This window comes from Chelonoidis abingdonii, chromosome 23, assembly GCF_003597395.2.
Source record: "Chelonoidis abingdonii isolate Lonesome George chromosome 23, CheloAbing_2.0, whole genome shotgun sequence".
Lineage (NCBI taxonomy): Eukaryota > Metazoa > Chordata > Testudines > Testudinidae > Chelonoidis > Chelonoidis abingdonii.
Genome location: NC_133791.1, coordinates 22,870,167 through 22,876,627, shown reverse-complemented (window position 1 = coordinate 22,876,627; position 6,461 = coordinate 22,870,167).

Below are 6,461 nucleotides of genomic sequence, written 5' to 3'. Positions count from 1 at the left end.
GGATCTCCGAAATCAATTGTTTGCGCTCATGGTCCAAAGCTACCATCGATTTAGGAGCGGTGCACTGTGGGAGCTGGTTCCTAGCATCCCATAGTTCCCACTTCCTGGTTTGAAGAGCACAAGTGCCTGATGGGGCAGAAACATGTCCCCGGGTGGTGCTGGTAACATGCCTCACCCATCCCTTTGTGAAGGCAGCAGGCCAACCCTTGGCGCTTATTTCGCGAGTGCATTGGCAATGACGCCATAGGGCACAGCAATCTTTCCCTTTTGTTTCAGCGTGGTGGGTTGGGGGGAAATAACTGAGGAGCTGTTCCTGAGAGCTCATGCCAGACACTGTGTTGAACCTAACAGACATTGGGAGCTCAGCCAAGAAGCAATAATCGAGACGCGTGTGACTGTGGGTAGCTGAGTCCTCATAGTACCGCCCTCCCTCCCTTCATGAGCATCCCATTTGATCTCGGCTTCCCAATACGCTTGTCACGCAGCGCTGTGTATCCGGAGTGTTTTTTATCAAACGCTTGGGCATGTTCGTGTCTGTAACGGAGCGGATACAACAGATTTGTCTCCCCATACAGCGATCAGATCCATGTATCTCCGTACGGTCCATGCTGGAGCTCTTTTTCGATTTCATGACTGCATCGCAAAGCCGTGCGATCAGAGCTCCACGCTGGGCAAGCAGGAAAGTAATTCAAAAGTTCGGGGGCTTTCAATGTTTACCTGCCCGGCTGCATCGATTCAGATGCTGTCCAAGCGGTCAGTGCTGCACTCTGGGATGCCACCCAAGAGGCAATAACGTCGATTTCCGTCCAACGAACCCTAATCCGGAGTACCATCGCATTTTAGCTGCTACTCCTCCGTTTGGGAGGAGTTCCGAAATCGATTTAAGGGAGCCGTTTAAAACTCGATATTTAATGACGCACGTCGTGTGAAGATAACAGCGTTAATCGGTATTCGGCCATTAAAACCAATTTAAGTCGCAGTGAAGACCCGGCCTCACATTGGCCCAAAAGCTGCACCTCTGATTCAGTGAGGCTACAAAGCTGAGTGTATGCACGTGAAAAATGTAACTGGATGAAGCAAGATTTCACTATAGTCAGTCGCCCCAAACGCTTGTTTGCTGGCCCAGACGACAAGCCATGGGAGGACCATGGGTGACCAAGCACCCGCCGAGAAGGCACTGACAAGCGGCAACGTCAATAGGCCATCTAATTCTGCCGACCAGCAAGTGTCATCCGAGGCATCAGCAACTGGAATATGCCGCCGAAAAATTCGGTGGACGAGACGCTTCTGGATGATGTGTTTTATCGGCAGCATTGGCGGATGCTCGTCCACAGCCAGTACACGGCACACTTAGACGCCCCAGCGGGTGCCATGGAGCCCACAGGCACTAGTTGGGGACGGCCTGCACAGGTAAACTTGGTTCTCAGTTTGGAATGAATGACAATAATTAAAGAAGCGAGATTTTGTCTAGGGGTGAGAGCCCAGCCCGTGGGATATCAGAACTCCTGGGTTCCTTTCCCATCTCTTGCATGACTCAAAGTCATTTAAAACCATGGCGTGTCTCTGAGTTAAGCCGTCTGCAAATTGCCACAGCTGTAAGGGGCTATGCTAGCACCACACGGAAGAGGTAAGAAATGGGAGCAGAGGAGAAGTCAGGTGCCTGGCTATCTGCTGCTGACAGTGCGGGTGCCGAACACAGAGGACTGTTGTTACGGTCAGGAAGTAGGTCAGCTGTGTGAGCCAGGACCCATCCATGGACACATCATCTGGCACAGGCAATGTCAGGCATGTTTGAGCATACAGATCGTGCTGTTCCCCCTTTCCCGTGACCATCAGCTCTGCAGCAGGGTTTTCCTGCACTAAAGCCCAAAAGCCTGAAAAGAAAACAGCCCCCAAAAAAATGGGGCCCCCCCCCTGGGGGGCCCGCCCACTTGTGGTGGGGCCTGGTTCTGATCTCTACCCATGTGCCTGTGTGGAGGACACTGCCGGTCCTCCCTGCCCCATGAACAAAGGAACATGTGCCCTGGATTGGCTGCCCCAGGGAGGGGAGAGAGCCCTTTGGGCGGCCAGTAGATGCAGGGGTATTGACTAGACACTAGATGCATTCGATCAGTTGGCAAAGAGGGGTAGCATCGACCGACAGGCGACTTTACCACCCCCACCCACAAAGTGAGCACGCCCATGCAGGGGAGTGGATTTAATGCGCACAGTCTTGCCCAAGAGGCAGGGGCAGCCTTACTGTCCCATTAGGACTAAGCAAAGACGGACCACTGGACTTGGCCTAAACTCCGCAATACAGGGAGGTGTATACAAAGCTGGCGAATTGATACGCGAGCTATCAGTCTTCTGGAAGGCACCATGCCTCACCACAGTGGGTAAGTCAAGCACGGGTGATAGAAAGCCCGGTCACATCGGCGGGTCCACGGATGAAATGGCCTGCATCCGCGCACAGGGCCCAGTGATGGACACAACGACTAGCTGGGGAATGGTAGGGCCAGTGATTCTATGCCTGCTCTTGTAGTGCTGCAGCGCCCTTGTTCTCTCTCCTCTAGACACAAGATCTCTTCCAAAAACAGCAAGATGGAGCCTTTTTCTTTTCCAACATCAGCTTCTGCCTAATTACTAGGCACAGCTGAAGAGGTGCCTGCTTTTCTAGTCAGTGAGTGTATGTGTTGTGAGGTGGTAACTAGTGGAAAATTCGCCACCTGGACACGCGCTGTGACTAGTCAGCCCTTGGCTCTGAAGGTTCCTTCACTCCCCAGCCAGGGGAAAACCCACTGTGGTTCTTCACAGCTCCCTGCAGTTGGGTTGCAATTCTCATGGTATTGCACAAGTGTCTTCCACCTCAGGCCACGGTTCTGCAAGGTCATCTGGGCTCCCCTATTAATGGAGAAATGACACCAGCTAAGCTTTGTTTGGATGAGGGTTTCCTCCTCTGCATCAACTACTCCCAACTGGCCTTCTGAGAGGCAGCTCAATCTGTCCGGGAAAGGCTTCCTCAGGAGAGCCTGAGCTGGACAGTTTCGCTTCACCCCTCTTGGCTGCCTGTTTCCGCCCTCTCTCCTTTGTCTATCTTTGTCAAGTTGAAATGTGGCAGTGTGGTAATAAAGGGTAGGGCTACGGGGGGCTAGGACTCATGAGAATGTGTGTCAGGTTCTGGCTCTCTCACAGCCTGCTGGGTGACCTTGGAAATATTTTAACCTCTTTGTGCCTCAGTTTCCCCATGCTGTACATTGGGAATAAGGACCCTTGAACCCTCTGTTATAAAGAGCTTTAAGTTCTACTGATGAACAGCCTAGAAGAGCTAGGTGTTGTGTAGGGCGTCGGCTGACTGGTGTTAGTACAGCACCCGGCACATGGGAGCCAAATCTTAGCTGGTCCCATTCACTATCAGATTCAATATTGTCGTAAAAAAGTCCTTTTTAATGAAAGGAAAACCTGTGCACGCTGTATCTGACTGGCAGTGTGCAGGGCTGATCTGTGACCCCAACAGAGGCTGGTGCAAGCCGGGGACCATACCTGCCATGCGAACCAACCGCGGCCGGGCCGAGAGATGGCCTGGGCAGACACAGGACCAAGGCAAACGACAGCCCAAGCCAGGCATTGAAGCCAGTCAGTTGGGACGCAGTGGGAGGCTGAGAGCTGAATAGCTAATGGGGATGGATGTACCTGAACCGTTACTCTGGAAAACGCATTCTGAATGGAGTTAACCTGCTTCCAAGGGGATTAATTAATGCACGGATGGAGCCTGATCATTTGAATACAGAACTTTGTTGAGGTGGAAATGCAAGGCCAGGACTGTGGACGCGCTAAACCGATTTTATTAGATCTGTTTTGTAATATCGGTTTAAGCTAATTCGAAATAATCGTGCAGTGTAGACGTACCCTGACATGCCCAATGCATAGTACCAGACATGACTCCACTCTCAGCTGCAGACACTGCCCCCTTCCTGGCTCCAAAAGCCTGATTGTGCTTTTGTTGATAAGACTAATCTCCTGCAAAAAACCTGGGCCCCGGAGCAGTGACTGGTGCTCAGAATGATTACGGTGATGCGCACATAACTTGCTCCGCGGGTCTGCACAGCACTGGACTCTGGTCTTGGCGTTGCATTGTCTGGCTGTCGTCAGTTTGATTTTCTCTGTACAACAGCTGGCAGCTGCTCACCAAGCAGGACCGGCTCTACAGTTTTCACCGCCCCAAGCAGGGCGCCGAATTGCAGCCACAGGCGAGGGTGGGGGCAGTTCCTGTACCCTTAAGGTGGCAGGCACGTTTCCGCGGTGGTGGCAAATCGGCGGCAGCTTCTGCGTTTAGCTGAAGCCGCCCTGGACAGCTAAACATAGAAGCTGCCGCTGAATTGCCGCCACTGTGGAAACACGCCTGCCACCTTAAGAGCTCACAGACTCCTCCCACCCCCCTCACCCGCGGTGGCAATTTGGCGCCCTGCTTGGGGGCAAAACAACAGGGACTGCCGCCCCTTGTAGATTGCCGCCCGAAGCACCAGCTTGGAATGCTGATGCCTGGATCCGGCCCTGTCACCAAGTTTGCAGCCATGGCAGCTTGAAACATGCTTTGTGTGGGCAGGTAGCATGAGAACACTCAGTAACCGTGGCAACAATGCTGCAGTCTTGCCAGGGGACTTGACTGGCACAGGGTTGAGCCATGCTGCGTACCCACTTGGCCAGTCCTCCCTCCTCCCAGCAATCTGTGCAGGAAGATATCCCAGAATGTATTGTAGCCCAGGCTGCTGGTGCTACTCTGTGTGCTCATCCTTGAGTGGCTCTTTTCCCCTACTGAGGCATTTTGGAATAGCCACCCAGATTCTCCCAGAATGCACCAGCACAAACACAGACAGGCTGCATGGCCAGTGCAGCCACACAAAGTCAGTTTGTCAGCTTCTGCACGGGCATTGGTACAGATGGAACAGAACTGGGCAGTCTCTACGTAAAAGAATAAATGGACACAAATCAGACGTCAAGAATTATAACATTCAAAAAGCAGTCAAAGAACACTTCAGTCTCCCTGGCCACTCGATTACAGGCCTAAAAGTCGCAATATTACAACAAGAAAACTTTAAAAACAGACTTCAGCGAGAAACTGATAAATTGGAATTAATTTCTAAATTGGACACCATTAAATTAGGCTTGAATAAAGACTGGGAGTGGATGGGTCATTACACAAAGTCAAACTATTTCCCCATGTTTATTCCCCCCCTTCCCCAGTTCCTTACATCTCCTTGTCAATTGCTGGCAATGGGCCATTTTCATTACTGCTACAAACAGTTCTTTTTCTCTCCTGCTGGTAATAGCTCACCTTAACTAATCACTCTCGTTAGAGTGTGTATGGTAACACCCATTGTTTCATGTGCTCTGTGTATATATCTATCTTCCTCTGTATTTTCCACTCCAGGCATCCCATGAAGTGGGCTGTAGCCCACGAAAGCTTATGCCCAAATAAATTTGTTAGTCTCTAAGGTGCCACAAATAGTCCTGTCCTTTTTACTGGTACAGATGAGTCAGACAAGAAGGTGCCAGACTGGTCTACGGGCAGTGTATTATTTAGGCCTTGGCTACACTGCCGCTTTACAGCGCTTCAACTTTCTTTCTCAGGGGTGTGAAAAAACACCCCCCTGAGTGCAGCACGTTTCAGCGCTGTAAAGCGCCAGTGTGAACAGTGCCCCAGGGCTGGGAGTGTGGCTCCCAGCGCTGTAAGCTAATCCCCATGGGGAGGTGGAGTACGTGCAGCGCTGGCACTACGACCACACTCACACTTCAAATCGCTGCCGCAGGAGCGCTTTGGAATTTCAGGTGTAGCCAAGTCCTTAGTGTCATTGCCATGAGGTGCAAATGTCCCCTAGCCAACACCCTAGGTTCTTTAAATGGGGGGTGGCATGGGAGCCCTGTGGGCTACTCTAAGAAAAAGGAATGTTTTTTGCAGGCATTTATCCCTGGGGTGCTGCTGAATTGGCCCAGTGGGGAGCAGCATTTCCTTTCCATTGTGCTAAGAACAGCTGTCTCTAGAAGAAGCCATCAGTAGTTAATGGGTTGTGGGATAATGGACAATAAACTGTCCCAGGTGTGATGGGGGAGAGGTATTAGAAATCCAAGCAAATAAGACTTCAGCCCAAGAGTTACCAGAGAGAAGCAAGTATCAGAGGAGTAGCTGTGTTAGTCTGGATCTGTAAAAGCAGCAGAGAATCCTGTGGCACCTTATAGACTAACAGACGTTTTGGAGCATGAGCTTTCGTGGGTGAATACCCACTTCGTTGCCACCCAGGCCTGTTGAAAGTGTGGTTGGGTGGATCATTGGTCCAGGATGGGTGCTAGATCCCTTGATGATGGTTGGAGGGTTTAGCTGGGGGGCTGCTATGTTGGATGACCAGTGGAGTCACTGTTGATTTTTTTCTTGGTTTTGTCTTGCAGTAGGAGGGGCCTTCTGGGTACACGTCTTGGCTCTGTTGATC